The sequence below is a fragment of the Lycorma delicatula genome, chromosome 9 (genome assembly GCF_047948215.1).
Source record: "Lycorma delicatula isolate Av1 chromosome 9, ASM4794821v1, whole genome shotgun sequence".
Classification (NCBI taxonomy): Eukaryota; Metazoa; Arthropoda; class Insecta; order Hemiptera; family Fulgoridae; genus Lycorma; species Lycorma delicatula.
In genome coordinates, this window is record NC_134463.1 from 132,435,710 (window position 1) to 132,455,335 (window position 19,626).

General features: G+C 32.1%; 1 protein-coding gene and 1 long non-coding RNA gene across 4 annotated transcripts in view; one reads left to right on the forward strand and one right to left on the reverse strand.

Moving 5' to 3' along the window:
* The window catches only part of LOC142329676 (uncharacterized), a 317,008-nt gene that overhangs the window by 175,656 nt on the left and 121,726 nt on the right, over positions 1 to 19,626 (forward strand). Inside the window, exon 1 of one of the 3 annotated variants that reach the window (XM_075374365.1) lies at positions 13,466 to 13,740. The exons of 1 other annotated variant lie outside the window; for it this stretch is intronic. The gene's annotated coding sequence lies outside the window, so the exon portion shown is untranslated. Of the gene's footprint in view, positions 1 to 13,465; positions 13,741 to 19,626 lie in introns of those variants that run through there. One more of the 3 variants, XM_075374364.1, reaches the window with a different exon arrangement.
* The window catches only part of LOC142329677 (uncharacterized), a 76,835-nt gene that overhangs the window by 46,018 nt on the left and 11,191 nt on the right, over positions 1 to 19,626 (reverse strand). The gene's annotated exons all lie outside the window — the stretch shown is intronic.

Genomic DNA, 19,626 nt, shown 5'->3' on the forward strand with positions numbered 1-19,626 from the left:
ATTTTATCAAAGAAATAATTACAGACATTGAAGAATAAATAATTAAAATAGCCTCCGTTTTGGAATTTTTGACGTGACGTTTTCAGAATAATTTATTTTTTAGAATAAAAAATTAAGTTTTCTAAATTTAATTAATACAGGTTTACCCGCTCCTGAAAAATAAATTTTTTGTTGAAAATCACAGAGTGGCGTCCAGAAGGCAAACAAGGCAATATAGGACTTGTGTCGACATGAACGTTTTTGCTCCTTTTGGCGCCACTGAATCGGTTCTAGAGTTCGGCGATTACGTCCCCCAGCACCGTACGTATGATCTAATTATAAATATAATAGAGAGCTGTATATTTGTTATTTCAGTAGCCGATAAAAAATGAACTGACCTGTGCTCATAATTAATTTACGAATTTTTATATTCCACTGAATATTTTACATTCAATTTATACCGACGTGAATACATTTTTGAAATAAAATACATTTAACTAATTATAAAATCGATTTTAAAACTAAAAAAATAATAATAATAATAATTAAAAAAAACCGGTAAAATAATTAATAATGAATCTTAATTCTAATATATTTAAATTATATGTAATGTTTATAAAATATAATTTGAAGACAAAAATTATTAAAAAAAAAAAAAAACGATATAACAAATAAACCGTTTTTAGAATCATTTACAGAATTGTTGAAAATGAAATAATATAAATAAATATATATATATATATATATATATTCCGACACATTAGGAAAAAAATAATTACCTACTTTGAAGTAAAATATCAAGGAAATTTTTAAATAAATAGCAAAAAATTAAAATTCTTTACTGTTGAAAAATATAAATAAAAGAAAAAAAAATTAACCACAATTCTATTATATTGACGGCATTTTTTTCGTTAGTTCCCGATAACCGCAAAATTACTGAACCGGAATAAAAAAATTTTACCTTAACTTTCTTATGACACCTGGAAAGTTAACCGCAGTTAAAATTTCATCTATCTCCCTACTATGTAAATCGTAAAATAAAAAAGCTTATAAATAAAAATGTCGTTGTCTATGTTAATATCGACTTCGTCAGAAAACAATTATGTTTTTTACTAAATTTAATTCATCGTCTATAAAATATTATTTTATATCGATATCATAATATAGGTAAAAATAAATTAATTTAAAATAAAATTATAGGAAATGACGACTGTGACCGTTTACAAATTTACGACTGTACAGAGTAAGACTGAATATTTTTAGTTCCTGAACTAAAAATTTATATCAGGGTAAGCCATACCCGTAATCGGCATAGATTCGACTTTCAATAACGCCTACGTCACAAATAGAAAAAAACTTGTAGGGCTACTAAAATTTAAAATCGCAGGCAACGTAAAATCTACGCAAGAACGTTCTCAAAGACTTGAAATGCAACGCGTACGCTCGGCTCAAAATCAAATGCAAGCTTTGAGAAATATATTAAGTTTAAATCGGTTTTTGAGTTCTTGAATAACTTCAACGTCGTTCAGAACGCATTAAAAATTTGAATTCGGGAATCTGAATCTTACCTAACATTTTACTTTATCAGGAAATTTGAACGGCGATAAATCATGAGATCAACAGCCCACACATAATTACTAAGAAACTATTCCAAATTTTTCAAGTTCTCTACGCATACAAATAAAATTTGAACATGATGAATCTTTTAAAGAAACAGTAATACTTATAAAATATTCTGACGAAGCAGATACGTCCGTGAAAATACTAACACCGAAGAAAAAAAAGTAAATTTGAATACTTTTAACTTCGGAGTCAAGAAATACGAGAAAAAAGTACGGGATGGTGGCTAGCTACTAAAATAATATTACATTTCAGATATATATTTGAATATTTGAGTCGAGCCGATATTTTTCTTTAATATATATATATCTCAGTTCAGTTAAACGTATCGCTAATTTTAAAGTTATTTTTGCTGTTGATTTGCAGAAAGGTAATTCAGTAACTTTTACAGGCACTTAAATTATGAATTTCTTTTTTTCTTTTTTCCTGTTTAGCCTCCGGTAACTACCGTTTAGATAATTCTTCAGAGGTTGAATGAGGATGATATGTATGAGTGTAAATGAAGTGTAGTCTTCTACATTCTCAGTTCGACCGTTCCTGAGATGTGTGGTTAATTGAAACCCAACCGTCAAAGAACACCGGTATCCACGATCTAGTATTCAAATCCGTATATAAGTAACCGCCTTTACCAAGACTTGAACGCTGGAACTCTCGACTTCCACGCCGGTAAGAGTCAGCAGACGACGAAGTCGACGAACTACGTTTACGGTTCTAAACGTGACCTGACCTAAAAGCGAAGTAAAAACGGGGGGGGGGGGGGAAATTAAAAATAAGCACGAAAACATTATATTTCAGTTCGATTAGATTTATAACAAAGAATACTTTCAAAATGTACCTCGAATTTTGTCAGACAATTTATTTTTTCATTTGACAACCGCCGCGGGACTCGATATGTCATTTTTTTTCATTTTTTAAGGTGACTTTACAATCGCGCCGTTATATAGCAGTACTTGATAGTACTAGATAGCGTACAAAAACTTGACAATGTACTGGAAAAAATAAAATTTAAAAGAAAATATACTACAGCTTGTTTTAATAGTAAATGCTGTTATGCAAATGAAAGTACTGAAGGTGAAACAATTTTTTATAATTCCAATCGCTTCTTTAAAAAAAAGTATAAGTTTACGAGAGATTATACAAATTTTATTAAAAAAGGAAAAATACGGTATGAAGTGTCAAAAAAAAAAATTGGCCGAGAAAATCAATAAATGTATATTGTTCTAGAAAGGCGATCAATTTTAATAATGAACCCGTTAGATAATAATAGTAATTCGTAAAAATAATAAAAGAATAATCTTAACAAAACGCAGTGATATCCCAAAAAAATTACAATTTTATTGTAAACCCTACGGTAAGAGTCTCGCAGATACCATTTATTCCGCTCAAAAAAGAAAAATTTCTGTAATATAAATAAAACTGTTTTTAACAAAACGATACCGATATCAGAAAAGGTAAGACGCTACATTTCTATTATCAAAATCTGTTATTAATTTAGAATTTTGTTTTAAAAAAAAAGTTAAATATTTGTAATAGACGACAGATATACACAATAGATAACAAACAATGTTTAAGCGTTCTATATAATAAGCAAAAAATAGAACAATTTGTTACAAAACTCTTACTGGCCCGATTTTATTTATTAAACAACGAATAATACATATCACATTTAGAGAAATTATACAATCAATATCGGTATCGTTTTGTTAAAAACAATTTTATTTATATTTCAGAAATTTTTGTTTTTTTAGGCGGAAGAAATGGTATCTGCGAGACTCTTACCGTACGGTTTATAATTTAATTGTTTTTTTTTTCGTATTTTGCTTTTACTCAGGTTTCATTAAAGCTATTCATTTTTGTATTTTGTTGTACAATTTAATATTTTTATTTTGTACTTTTGTAGGCCTACAAAGCTCAAAAGAATATTAGGTTTTGGAATAGGAAATTAAAAAAAAAACACTTAACCTATATAAACGAGAAAAAAAAATCGTACACACCTCTAATATGAACAGAAATAAACATTTCGTCATAAAAATATTTACTTTAAAACAACAGAAATTTCATTGTCATATGACATTAAAACTCTTACGTAAAATTAATTACGATTAAAATCCTTTAATTCAAGGATTAAAATCCTTAAAATCACGAGAACTATGGCTGTCAATTTCATCTACATTCGGTATAAAAGGTTGTACATCACTCAGTAACGACATATTCGTCAAGTGCTGCTCGTGGAGTTTTTCGGCACGATTAATATACTTTTTCCAGCCTCAAACGGTAATATTTTTTTAACGCGTTTAATACCGATTCTTTTACGTCTTTAACCGTAAACCTTTTTACGTTTGATGCCACCTTATCTCTTTCTTTCTTTTTCCTGTTTAGCCTCCGGTAACTACCGTTTAGATAATACTTCAGAGGGTGATATGTATGAGTGTGAATGAAGTGTAGTCTTGTACATTCTCAGTTCGACTGTTCCTGAGATGTGCGGTTAATTGAAACCCAACCGCCAAAGAACACCGGTATCTACAAACTGTTCAAATCCGTATAAAAATAACTGGCTTTACTAGGACTTGAACGCTGGAACTATCGACTTCGAATTTTGTAATCTTGCCGGTTTTTTCCTAGGTCGATAATAAAAACAACTCGTTAACTAGAAAGCTTGTTTGTAAATCTGAATAAAAAACGGAAAACTCTATAGCATGTGAAATATACTGTATTTAATCAGGATTTGAATCAGGGACGTCCCAGGGTCCTGCCGTGAATATCATCGGTTTGGTATTTGCTTCATGTATTCTGGTCGTGCGATCGTCTAAGGTTTTTACCTTCGATATTTACTTACAATATAAATTACCGATTCTGGGAACCTTAAACGGAAAGTCGACCGTTTTTGCTCAAAAATTACTATCGGCTTCTTTCATCTTCGATTTATTTTATATCGCTTTCTTTCGCATTTAGTCGAACCGGTTAATTTTCAATTCATTTTCTAACACAATTTAAAAACGATATTTTTGGCTTACTTGCTTTCTTATTGTCAATGTTTGTGCCCACGCCACCTTACATCCTTTCACCGGTTGAAATTTTACTGTCCAAATAATATATATATATATATATATATATATATAAAATGAGTGTTTTATTATTTTTTTTATAAAAGTACTGGAGATGGACACTGCATTCTCGTCTCGCTTCTTAACTGTTTTGCAGATTTTCTTTTCGGTCTTTTATTTTAAACCCAAGCTACCTGAGTTTTGTTCAGATTATAAATAATTTTAAATTCTCTACATTTTAACTTTATATTCTTTACAAGTTTTTCAGTCTTCTTCCAAGCGATATTTCCAAATACCTACTTAACAAATTCCATGTACGTTGCTTTACTTATATTTATCCTTCTTTACTAGATAGATTTCAATAATTAAAAACGTCTTTGTCTTTTTTCAAACTAAATAAATTTTCATCAAACATCGCATCGATTGTAAATATTTGACGTCTGCTTTAAGTAAATATAAAGTATAAAATAATAAATATTATCAGAAATGTATACGCGATTTTACGTGAAATAAAAATCATCGCTGAAACAATCGTTATCAAGATAATAAGGTGTGAAGTAGTTTCCGGTTGCTTTATCGAATAGAAAAAAAATACCCTGTAGCACATCCGTATGTAAAGCCCGCTAAAATGCAAGAGACGTTCGTACTGTATAAGCGACATCTTCATTTTGTTCGCCGCAGACTGACCGCGTAGTAAACATCAATATCTTCAGAGAAAGCGACTTCAGTTGCTTTTTCTACGTTTCAGCCGTAACAATCGATGATACAGATAGTATAAACCAAAAACTAAGCGAGCAGCGATCTTATATAGAGGCTACTTAGTAGGGGATAACAAATCTTACTTTAAAATTATTTCGACTTAATAAAAAAGGGAAGTGGTGACATCGAAGAAGAAAAGCGATCAAGTAGCTCCCGTTATGAAAAAATTAAACCGAACGTCGAGTTTTCGATTAAAATTAATTATATAAAATATCGTTTAATACATCTAAACAAGTTATCGTTATATGCAAAGACTATTTAATGTGTTTTACAGCTAGTTTCGTAAGCGGTCCTGCAATACCGCTTAAATAACTGCTCAAACGTGAATAAAAAAATAAATATTAACATTTGCTTATACGTCAAAAATATTTTTGGACGAGACTACTAATTTAGGGTGTACTGAAAGCCTATTTGGAAACCGGCCTAAAACGATTCGAATCGATCGAATGAAAAATACTACAAAAATAATAGGATTAAATTTACGTTAAATAAAATAATATTAAATAAATTTAAAAGATTTCTGTTAAACAATAACGGTCTTACCCGCAGGCGCTGGGTGTAAGGCTAGAGCGGTAAGGTATGCGAGCATCTTGTGGGAAGATAGACCGATCATTACTATTAACCGGTAACAAACAGGATTCCCTGGGGCGTTGTTTTAGGAGGTACAATGGGGTTCTCTTATAATATCTCTGAAAACAATCGTCCGAATTCAAAATTGTAACGGGGCGTTTGTTAGTAAGTCGAAGGCTAACATTTGCACGCATCAGGTAGACTCTCTACCTAACAGATCACGGCGATTCGGAAATGTCGATGTAAATTCCCGCTCTTCCGATTTCCAAACTTCAAACGGGGTATTTCCTCCCGAGATATAAGACTACACTTCATTTACGTTCATACATATCAGTCTCAGTCATCCTCTGAAGTAATACCTTACGTTAATTCCGGAGGCTAAACAGAAAAAAAGTTACAATTATTCTGGATTCTGTAATTCAGTTTCTTTTTCGTGTTTCTGTAAAGCCTGAATATTTATATTGTTACTTATCACTATTATTCTCACAACCTTGAGGATAAACAACTGAGCAAAGATGAGGGTGGCGGAACCTTCTGGATAGACGGAAATGGCGAGCGACGTCAGCTCTGCGCCGCTGAGATAGGCCCCCGAGGAGCTCCTGAATTGACTCCGAGGTTCGACTGGACCCCGAGGGTCCAGGTGTTGGCTAGCCGGGGGGGCTAGTATCTATGTATGTATGTGTGTAAAAACTAATAAAATGGAAAAAATAAAGCTAGAAGGAAAGTTTTAAATTGCGATAAAAATAAAATTCCTAAAGGTTTATGAATGGACTGAAAAAATATTTTTAATCTAATTACGTTTTCTTTATATTACACTTATCTTTACCAATTCCGCGCGCGCAACAGACACACTCACACACATTATATTTATATTTGACGGACATTATTTACGCTTTAGAGCATATAAATCACACAAATAATTACAGCGTCATACGAAGTTAAACAAATTCGACAATACAATAATCTCATTTGATAGATTTATTAATTTTTTTCTCGATGTTTACTATTCCCAATCTTATTATATGACTATTATTACCACATATTTATTTTAAACGAAATAAATAAGATAAAAAATGAACCGTTTAGAAAAATACATACACACTGCAATTCCTTTGTAATCAAAAAACGTGTTTTTTCGGGTTTTTCACCGGAAAAAATTGTTTTTCGTCTGTATTGCATTTGGTAAAGTTGTTAATCTCAAAAAAACACACGACTTTTATTTAAACAATTTTCTTGTACGACTTATCGTTTTGGAGCTGTAGCTTGTGAAAGTGTGAAAATGTCGTGAATCTGGCACGTGTTCGAAACCGGTCTACTCGTTTACAACGTTTTCTTTTACAACTTCAGCGCCACCTAGTATTTCAATTTCAAATTATACGGCATAGCTTCAAAGTCATTAATTGTAGAGGAGAATATCCTCTACATTTTTTGTTTGTAAAACTTTTCTCTAAAACGCATAGATTCAGAGAAAAACGCATTTCAAAAACCTTTTGCGTATTTCGAGTTTTTCAAAAATCTACGGGAGGGGATGTTAAAAATCTGGAGTTAAGCTTCCCTCATCACCCCTAACGCACGGACAAAAGATCAATCGGTAGATAAGGATTTTCAAATACAGCCTGCTTTGATGACAAATTGCCTGTACTAATACAGAAATTCACACGTTACAATATGTTAATAAAATAAAAAATCGTTTTCTCTTATTTAATAATAAATAATATTTTGACATATTTTATACTAGCCCGAGAATCCACGACAGTAATATGCACAATTTATGCCTAACAACCACGGTAAACGTTCTTGTTTCCTCTCATCTGGAAATAAAACTTTCATTCATTTGTTTATACGTTCAACCAACTTTACTCGTATCTTATAAGGAGATTTAACTATAAAAATACCTTATAAATCGGTTAAATTGAAAAAGATGTAATTTGTATCTTAAATTGTTCGTTTCCATCAAATAATATCTTCGTTATTATCAATTTTTTTCTTAAATTGTACGTATTAATTTTTCTCTAATATAATATATAAATATATATATCAAAAATTATCTGTAAGAGTATAAAGGGATCGATCAACATATCAGCGTAGAAAGAGGAAATAAAATGCGTAACCTTTTTACACGACAAGGTTTTTTTTTGAAAATGAAACGCAGGATATTAAACAGATGATTTCAAAATTAGAAAACATCGAGCGAAAAATGAATCTTCGTAAAAAAAATTAATTAAAAGCGATTGAATATATCCATAAAAGAGAAAAGAATTGAACGATACTTTAATAAAATTGTAAAAAAAATTAAAATCGTGAAATAAAATAATAAAATTAGAATAGCAATAGTTAAGGAAATATACGGCTAAAGTGTGTCCGAAAAAGAATCATCCGATTTAAATCGTATGTATTTTGAAAAATATTGAATATTGGGACGACGGTGCACGGTATTTTTATTTTTTGTTTGAACCACTTACCATCAGCTATTCCGGTATCTCACCGCCTCTAGAGTTCGTAGGCCAAAGCCTTTACCTGCAGTCCTCAGACTCAGACTTTTCGTGTTGTGGCACTTACCACGCTACATGTTCCCCCTTCCGTTATAACTTATCCGAATCGACCTCTAGTAGAGGGAAAAGTCGGTTTTCAAGCGTATCGAGACACGTTGTTCCCACAAAAGTGTTCTCTAAGAAAAAAATATTGACCGTACACCTTTTCCCCCGAAACCGCACAAAAAAATATAACTTTGGAAGAGTCTCTCTCATGCTGTCCAAATTCACGCGGCATCTTTCCGTACCCCGTCATTCTAATATCGATCGTAGCGGTTCACCTTCCCGCTTAAATGAAAAGTAGCATCGTCATTAAACACTAAGCGCGTTACAAAATAGTCATCTTCTTCCTCCGCCTTATTAAGGACGAATTCACAAAATTCCACTCACAAAATTCGGTGTTTTTGGTGTCACCTTCATAAAGAGATTGCGCTAACCGAATCCTGTACGGTTTCGTAAGCAAACGACACACAAAACAAACCGGATAGACTTTCTGAGAACGTTTACTTTTCTACCGGCACGGCGAGTTTATTTTCGGGGGCTGCTTGAGAAAGTCAGACGGATTCGTTCCATATATTGGTCTGAAATCCATATATTGGGAAATCAAGCGGACTACGGGGTAGTCCGCTTGATTTCCCTTACGTAGACAACCCGTGTCTTTAAATCGTCTATACGAGCCTAATTCTCTTAGCGGAAGGACGTTCAGCGCTGTACTCGCTATGGAAATCACACCGAACAGTAAATACGAACTCACGCTGTGCGAGAACAAGCGTGATTTCTGTCGTGAAGTCGCCATTTTTTCTAACGTTGAAGCGAACGAAGTTCTGGAGCTACCCGGCGGCAACCTCGTGAAATTCGAGAGTTCCCGCTTTTTGTAACGGTACTTTGCTCGATCAAAACGGACTAAAAGCTAAATAGTTATGAAATTTCAAAATCGGATGATCTTTTAGTAACACGCATATTATTTAACAGAAACTGTACTTACGTAAGAAGATATTAGAGTTATAGAAGCATCTTATGTAAAGTTATGTTTGGAGTATGCGTAAGTACGGATGAAACACCGAGACTAAGAAAAAAAAAGAGGCTTAGGAGGAGATTTCAAATGTGAAATTGAAGAAAAAAACAAATTAACAACGAATCTGAAATCTTTAGATCTGCTGTCTGATGAAATAAGATAACAAAATGCGTCTCAAACTTGACTTCCGTAACAGAAAGATTTAATGAATATCTCAGCTTTTCGTTTGGAAAGTACTGAATTCAAATTCCGGTCAGGATCGATTTTTTTTTTTCGTATAAAATTTCAATCGTTTATTTTCACGCTTATATAGCTAATTAATTTATCGACTAAAAAAATAATAAAATCTTGAAAGTAGAATCGAGAGTAGTATCGACGTGGTAAATTCACCAGAATAATAAGTACAAAACAAATAGCGGAATAATCTTCTTATCGACATAGTAACAAATTTTTCAAAATTTGGGAGATATAGGGGACGGGTCTTTTAGTTTAATGAAATATAATGGAAAAAATAATCGGTCACGATTTATTTAATGTAGAAATGAATTTACAAATAATCTACATAGATAATCTATATTATTTAATCTATAGTATTTAATTTCCGATGAAATATAGCATCTTTCATCAGAAATTCCAGTACCTCTGTTTTGACGCGCTTCATTTCATACAGAAGAAATTTATAAATTGAAATCGCTAGAAATTAACTTGAAGTTTTCAATTAGTTATAATTTTTTATTTTAGCTAGTATTTAACGAAGAATTCGCTAATTAACTAAATTACATTAAAGCGGTTGTTTTTGAGAAAAAAATTACAGCATATATTTAGCATAACACCGATTATGTAAAATCAAAGAGTGCGCCTAAGAAGTTCTGTTCCTATCCCGATGTAATTAAGTATAAAGTTGTTTTCGTCTAGACGGTAAAATTATTTCAGACGGTGACAGGACAACAGACCTGTATTAAATCTACAAATATTTTGCACTGATAATGCATTATACAATTAATATCGATCAAAAATATATTGATAAAAAAATAACTCTTATAATACCGGATAAATCAAAGAAAATAGAGGTAAAACTTTAATTAGAGCGACATATAAAATAAAATTGGATGCGGTGAGTCTATATTAGTTCTTAGAAATATTAAATATCTGCATCGATGATCGGTAGATTAAATAAAATTCAAAAAAATAAACAGCTAAAAGGCATTGAGCGCATATTACACAGCGATGAAAAAAACGAATTAAAAAATCATTGAAAACGGAATATTATTTTTTTCTGTAAAAGAGAATATTTTAATTAAATTAACGGGGAAAAAGATTTAACTAGATCTTATTAAGAACAACAGCAGAAAAATAATTAACTCCTTTCTTGTACTCCAAAGAACAAGTAAACTGTTCTATAGCCGATTCGATAAAATACAGGTAATTTTGTTTTTTTTTCTCTTTAGAATAAGTGACTACCGAATAGTGTGATGTTAAATAAAAATACAAGGATAAATTAGAATTGATCGTACAACGGTAAAGATGTTTGTTACTTACGAGCGCAAAATAAAGAGCACACGGGATACATTTGTTTCTTGAAAGCCTTTCATTTTGATGAAAAAGGAATGAAATAAATTTTAATCGATACATTTAGGTGATTTTTCTTACTCGTCAGATTATTTTTTTTACAGAAAATTCTGCGAAGAGGGTTAAAATTAACGATAACATTTTGAGGCAGATTATTAATAGGCGGTTAAGAAAAGCAAAAGAACTAAGGGGGTTTCCTACGTTCTATAATTTGGAGTAGGAACTACATTTCTATGGATGTTATAACAGAGAAATAAAGAATATCTGATGTCAGTAATGTGTGACCGTAATCGGTTTTAAGTAATTCCTTTATTATCGTAATAGCTATGACGATTTAACAATAAGTCATAAATCTTCGGTAGAGGGACCGCCGAGAAGGTTAATCTTAACACAAATTTCGAGTTAGGAGTTTACCTCCTTTATAACTAATTACCTAAAAGGAGGAGAAAATACACCTCGTATTGTTTGCTTTCATAAGACTATATTTACATTAAATATATTTCCTAGATAGGCTTGACGTTAAGATTAATTATAATTTTTACGTTCGAAGAACCAGACATGGACACTAACATCACAACGCAGTGATGTTTACTAACCCACCGAATCGGTCTAGTGGTGAACGCGTCTTCCTAAATCAGCCGATTTGGAAGTCGAGAGTTCCAGCGTTCAAGTCCTAGTAAAATCAGTTACTTTTATACGGATTTGAATACTAGATCGTGGATACCGGTGTTCTTTGGCGGTTGAATTTCAATTAACCACGCATCTCAGGAACGGTCGAATTGAGACTGTACAAATACCTCATTTACAGATACATATCTCTCTGAAGTAATGCCTGGACGGTAATTCCCGGAGGCTAAACAGGAAAAAGAAAGAAAAAGATGGGTTACCCGAAAATGTTCGGTATTTATAACAAATCCTACGATTAGCCGTAGGATGTTGAAATTTTAGATTAGGGCTGTTGTAACATTAATTGTGGACCACACTTTTCGATTGCGATCGAAATTAAAATAATATTTTAATTTATGAAATGTTTGGATCTTAAAGGGAAGGCTCATCGATTCCAATCACACTTCATAACGTAATTCAATAATATATATATATATATATGAAAAAAAATCAGAAGTTATTAGTGAAATAAAATTTTATGGAATTTTAAAAACGTGTATATCTAATAGATTTGGTGAAGTGTCTGATTATTTAATATTAATTGAAAATTATAATTTATAATCGTATTATTTTTGGATTTTCTACTTTAATTTCTGTTTAATTTTATCTACATTAAAGTTAATTACAGACTGACTGAAAAATAGACCCTCATAAGAACAACAACATATACACTGAGACATGCATGCCCGATCTTTAATAAGGTGCAAAAAATTTGTATCTTTTAGTTCATTACTCTTCTGATATTGTCGCACAATATTCTTGCCAAGTCGGAGCTGATCGTCATTTCGTTTATTTGTTTTTTGTTGGCGATCGTTTAATCGACCTTTAATTTCATATAATTCGTTATATTATACTTAAAAATTTACGGGCGATGTACTGTATATAGATATTTTGAAATAAAATTAATAGAAAAATGAAGAACGGCAAAGTTAAGATCGTCCAAGGTGAAACGATAATCGACAGAAAAATATCATTATCGGCCATAATGATGTACCGCAACGAAAACTTAACAGAAAATTTTGAAGAAATGAAGCTTCAGTACATCGGTAACAAACACGCGGATGAAAAATCGCTCGATCAGGAGAGAGAGTTAATAGATACTAGGTCGATAAGGGGAAAAGCACAGATCAGGAATATTCTAACATCAGGGTATGGAGTAGGGAAAATTAATAATCTCAGTTAGTTTTTAAAATTTCAAAATACGATTTTGAGTTCTAAAAATTCAAAAAATAAACGATATATGGGATGTATCTTATTTAGAAAAAGGAGGGCTAAGAGAGTAGGATAATCGACTGTATGAATAATATGTAACTGATATTTTATGCGACTGGAATAGTATCGACAAAAATTAGAATAAGGAAAAACAAGTTTTTTTTGTCTTCAGTCATTTGACCGGTTTGATGCAGCTCTCCAAGATTCCCTATCTACTCTAGTGCTAACAAAAAGTAATGGAAATATTTATGCTCATTTGAAATAATATCGATCGGGAAATAAATTGTGAAGATTTTATTATTTAATCTAGCGATACAAATAAGAATTGTAAATATGTTTCTTTAGATGTTAATGAAAATTTAATTAAACAGATATAACAGAGATGCAATATTTTTTGTCAAGTGTGCCGCAAAAGGAAAAAATAAAAATTATTAAGTATGTGGTCAAGGTCGCAGACAGCAACGTCGCCAGCAGTTTTGTCGATTTCGCAATACCGGCTAGAATTTGTCAACAAATGTGAACTTACCAACGAATTACACACGCAAGACTATTATTAATAGTAATAATTGGTGGGGAAGACGATGTTACCAATCTATCGAACATTTCTGTTCGTGAGGCGAGTACATAAACATCGGTTGTGGAGTGTAAATCTTTTGTTATCGATAAATCATCGCGCTAAGCTCTTTACAAGATTTACGTTATATAAATATTTTATTTAATTCTTACTTACGGTTCGCGGCTGTTTCTGGATTGCCGGAATATAATAAAAAAAAAGGTAAAATTAGATTTTATTATTTTTGTATTTGCGAATGTAATGTGTATTGGATGCAGACTGTAATATTTTCTGTTTAGTCTTCTGTTCTTGTAGTGTAAATGTTATTTACCGTATTGTTTTCCTTTATTATAGTTGACGCGTAAACTCTTCTTGCGATTCTGGTATATAATTATAAATTTAACAAACTTTAAATAGCGTTTATGCGATTTATTATGTTTTTCTTTTATCTTACGTAACCGCTACCCGATCAGACCATCAGGAAACGATAACGAAAAGACTTTAAGGAATAGGAACGTATCTCATCGACCCCAATAATAGTAAAATTTTATATAGAAATAACCCACTACTGTACGCAAGAAAGAGTTGCAGGAATCCAGGTTTTTAGACGTTAGCGAATTAAATTTTTATAAGGCTCGTATTTATGTATTGTATTGTAATCAGCAGCTCCCGGGTATTTTTGGGTGAAGGAGGAGTTAGTATTTAGCATATGCAAGCGTATTCCTGGAATAGTAGTAATTCTAACAGATATTACGTTAAAGTCTAGGTTTTTTATTTTTATATAATTCTTGCACTAACTACATAGCAGTGACTGAGATGCGCAGAGCAGCATGGCGCATCACGTGTCCCCTCTGCACCAATAGCAACAGAGTAGGGAAGCGCAGCTGGCCTGGCAGCACACACACACACACACACACACACTCTTAACGAGAAAGATGGCGTCATCGAAGTAGCTATACGTCATTTATTATAAACATTTAAATGGCTATTAAAAATTAATATTAAAATTAAAAACCGTAAAATTCTACAATAAATCACAGAATCGTCCTAAAATTGATCAAATCACTTGAAAATGTTCACAGAAATATACTCTATGTCCTAATACTAATCGAGTAAATATTTAATTAATAAATATTTAATAAAAACAGAAAACTGAGGGACGCGAAAACACGTGGTTTTAATACGGCCCTCTTACCTAAAATATATCCTTCTTTACACGTGAAAAAGATATTGTTTTAAACGGTTAATTACTTTAGAGTTAAAAACTACATGAAGTTAATAAACGAACCTGTAATTTAAATGTAAATCGGAAAAACAAATAAAATAAATTCGCGTGATGTACACATTATTAAATATATAATCAACTTTTTAATGTAACCCTTAACTGGGCCCGCAAAGGGTAATCTTATCCACGAGTGCGTGGGGTCGCTTTCTTTCATTAATTAAAATTTTATTGGGGGCTATAACTCTGGAACCGATGAAAACAAGTACCGCTTACGATATATCGTAGAAAACCTCTCGATCAGAGCTTATTACTGCAGTTAAGAAAAAGTCCAAAATCCAATTTTTTTAAATATTGGCTTTTTTTTGGACGCTTTTGGTTCATCCGATTGTAATCAAAAGGGGAGGTGCACAACTAGATGTTTTACAACAGTTTTAAATCCAAAATTCCAACATTCTACGGCTAATCGTTTTTGAGCTACGCGAGGTAATTACGTACGCACATACATATGTACAGACGTCACGCAAAAACAAGTGAAAATGGATATTTCCGTTGAAATCTGAAAAGCGAAATTATTCGCGATTACAATACTTCCTTTTACGTAAAAATAAAAGTTGTAAATTATAAGTAAAAAATAACTAAAACACTTTAAGGAATATATCTTATCGATCCTAATAACGGTAAAATTATATAAATAAATAACCCACAGTATGCGATAAAAGTCGCGGGCATCCAAAATTATATAATGAACTAAGTTTTGATTAGTCTCGACGCACAGAATTTTATATAAGTTTAAAAACATTAGAATTAGATAAAATTATTTGTCACCTGTTAAAAAGAAAAAAAAAATATTACTAGTGAAATATCTATTAGAATTTTGTTATCGCTTGTAATTTTAGTAATCGTTAATTGTGTAATGTAATGTAGAATATTTAAATAAAGATCACTCGCTACCAGAAGAACGTTTATATTATTTTTAAAAAAATGTATTTTCAACGGAAAATGTTAACACACTTAAAAAGCGCGTAACATTTTTTAATAATAAATAATAGAATCCGTATTTATAATTTTTCAGATTTTTATTTCAGCGGTAAATCTATTGGTTCTCTGATGTGTGTAATTTTCACGCGAATAAATAACAACAGACTTCGATTTTTCAAAAGGGGTGAAGGAAGGTAAAAAAAAAAAAAATTGCCCCTGCCTCCGGTTAATTTAATAAAAAAACATAAATAAAAATAATAAATTTAACGAGATACGATGTACTGCCACCTCCAAGATTAAAAGAACCGAGCAAGGTTGAAACATAAAGTTCGATTGTTTTATAAATATTTCCGTTTGATATGCAGATTTCTTTAATTTCTAAGGCGCTATAAACATTTTATAAAAACTCGGAATTCGCAAGCAAAGAAATCTACTTTTTTGCACCGCTCAAATTTATTCGTTATTACGGGCAATTTTTCTTGAAATAGATAAAAACAAATTACGCCTTCCAAAAATTTACTAAGCATTTTTCAAAAAATAACATTTCAACGGATATAAAATTTATTTTATTACGCAAAAATAACAAAAAAACTTAAAATATGAATCCGATTTACCTATCTTAAAATAATAATCGCAATCTTGACGGGTAATTTACAAATAATATCTAATTTTTCATCTAAACTATTACTTACAACCAGCTCGGACAATATTTATCGTTAAAATTACGGCTTGTAAACATTACAATTACTTTCTATTTTAACTTTAACTTCATTGTAATTACGGCAGCTATCATATTAATTTTGTCCGTAATTCAAACCTAATTTTTTTTTCCGAATTTAGAAATAATTGCAAATAAAATTACTCTTTACTCGCAGACGATAATAAACCGATGAAAACGTTAGTAATATGACAGGATGGTGGATAAATTGAGAAAATGAAGACGGAAATGATTATAATTTTATAAGGAATACGTTACCGTTCGTAATTTCAAAGAAAAATCTGTTGTTTAATTGAAATCCATCCAAATCGTTTTCGGTAAACGGACCGGGTGTTGCGTGCTGAACGGATTTTGATGTCGGTTTTGCTTGCATTGTTTTATAAAGGTGTGATATTTGTTTGATACGTTTACAACCGTCGCCTATCAGTTTTACGTACCTGTAGTTTACAGAAATAAAAACTCCATTAACTCAAAGATGGACTACTTCTTTTAATTTACGGTTATTATCAAAACGATATCCACCTGTCCTTTTCCTGATTGGAATGAGTTAATCGATCTACGGATGTATTATGGATTTATTCTACCGAATGTTTTTTAAATCCCGTTGAAAAACGTAATAAATCTTTTAAAATGTTTAAAATTTCTACATCCGTTTATTGAATATAACGGAATAAATAACGAAACGTTAATTATGTTTTAAGCACGATCTGAAGCAGAGTTCCAAAAATTTTAAGAAACTACGTTAACTGAATAAATTATCGTAAAATACGGTAAAAAATAAGAAATTATGTATTACTCGTATTTTAAAAGTTATTATGCATATAATTTCTTAAAAATGTTGTTGCCTTTCTAGTATTATTATGGGGATTAAAAATTCCACAGTAGGAATAAATGTAGATTTTTAACGTGGATAACCTATATATATATATATATATATATATATATATATGTCTGATACGAGATAGTAATAGCGTATATAAGTAATTTAAGTGTTTATTGTGGCGATTTTGAAACCGGGATAAAGTTGTACATATTTATTATGCAGCATTTGTATGCTTTTTATATTTAACAAATGTAAAAAAAATATTGTGTTCTTGTGAAATAGTTTTCTCATTTTCGAGGTTTATTTATTAAATCGCTCGCTAATTTACGTAACTTATATTGGATTTTACTATAAGTTTCATTAATTTTTTATACTGTATTCACTTCTCTGTACAGCGTTTAAAAACAGCTGTCAAAAATGGGAAAATAGAATACGGGTAGAGTTGAAATTTAATAAAAATAAAATGTTGATACCAGTATTTTTAATAATATTCATTTTTTCTCTCTTTCCGTAGGGGGAGGAAAAATCTCTGCCAGCCGCCGTCAGGCCAGCACTGATGGCAGTGCGGGGTTCTCCCCCGCTAAAAATCCTGCCCCCCTATCCTGCCGGGCCCGGATGTAAGCCATATGATATGTACAGTCCCTGCATGATCACACAGGCACTCTACTATCCGAATCCGTATGACCGGAAGGCGTCCCCAGGGGGCGATCGAGGAGCGACGACTCCCGAAAACATCTATGTCCAGACAGGAGCCGGGTAAATTCGTAGCCTGTGTTCCCGTGCTTTCGCTCCGCCCAGTTCCTGACGTCGCTTAATAATATTCTCAGTATGTACTGTTTTGATACGGCGTAAACAGTTTAACAAATATGTAACGTTAGAATTATAAGTAAATATGAAAAATTAAGTCATTTCAGCGATTAACATTTCTAGACCGATAACGGAAAAGTCTATTTCGTTGAAATAAAGTTCAAATATAATTTAGGCAGACCAACAGGTCCTTTCGCCAACCGCGCGAGAAACCAAAAAAAGGATATTTTTATCCCTTTATAGGGGATTGAATAATACCGGAAAATATGTTCGCTGGGAAACATTTCTGCCCTTTGAATAAAATTTTGAGATACAGGACCCTTAAGGTCCATATCTCCTTGCCTGCTACACCTATCGTGACAAATTAATCGCCGTCACGTACAAAAAATCATCGTGCCGATTTCATCCAAATCGGTCCATCCGATCGAGAGATACCCGGTTTCTGGAATTCTTCATCGCTGAAATCGTGTCGTTTGGTTAGAAACAGACACGAACGGTAGCGGTTCGTAGCTAAATTTAACGAGGTTGATTTTCTTAGCCTTTTCAAGGCCGCGGTTAAAGTTTTCTGTAAAATAAAAGAACCGAAAACAAGAATGAATCGATAGCAGAAAGCAGGATAATAATCTAATTCTACACTTTATTAGATTCAAGAATACGGCCCACCGTTTCTAAGCATATTACGCTTAAAAGGCCTATTCGGTTTAATCGAATAAATAATAAAATGCCAACACATAATATTTTTTTAGTAATATTAGGCGATAAAATGTCCGCTTAAAAACACTATACTCCAACGGCGGTTAATTTCAATTTCTATGTACGCAGAAACAAATACGTTATTAGTTTTTACTAATTACCTTCTCTTTAGCCCTTCTGATTTGGCGATCAAAGAGTCCTTGCTTTCAGCAGTCTTCTGATCGCTACTGAAAAGACAAATAAACACTTTCGTATTCCTTCCGCAGATGATCGAATTAGAGAAGCGAACGAAAAAGGAAGTTTCCGTAAACACGTGGCGTAAAAGAAAACTATTTTCCGCCGGCACGCCAGGGTGGGCTCTGCGGAAGCGACAGTGCTTTCTCTTCCTGGCAGTTTCCTATGTGCGCATGCGCACAACAGCTAAACACAACGCCGCTGGAACTGTGAAGCGCACAATTCCGTACAAAGATTTTCGTATCTTTTTCATAAACTGGGGGATGGCTACTGACATTAAGCTTAAGGATTAATAAAAATAACCGATTATTGGGGATTTTTCTTAAGCCAGAAATGCAACACTTGCTTATCGCATTCCAATCACACGGGTAGGCAGCTAGACGGCGTTCCAAGAATCTTCAAAAGGTTTTCAAACTCTTTTGCCAGGGTAGTTCTAGAAAAGCGGATGAACTAAAAAGAAAAGCGCTACGTCGTTTTTAGTAATAAAAAATTACGCGTATAGAATTTTATTTCGAAAATACAAGTACATCGTTAAATTGTTAATTACATTTTTTTTAATTTCAGTGCTCCTTTGATCAGCCAAAGAAACATAGTTTTTTGTAATTTTTTTATTTCGCGTCGTTTATTATT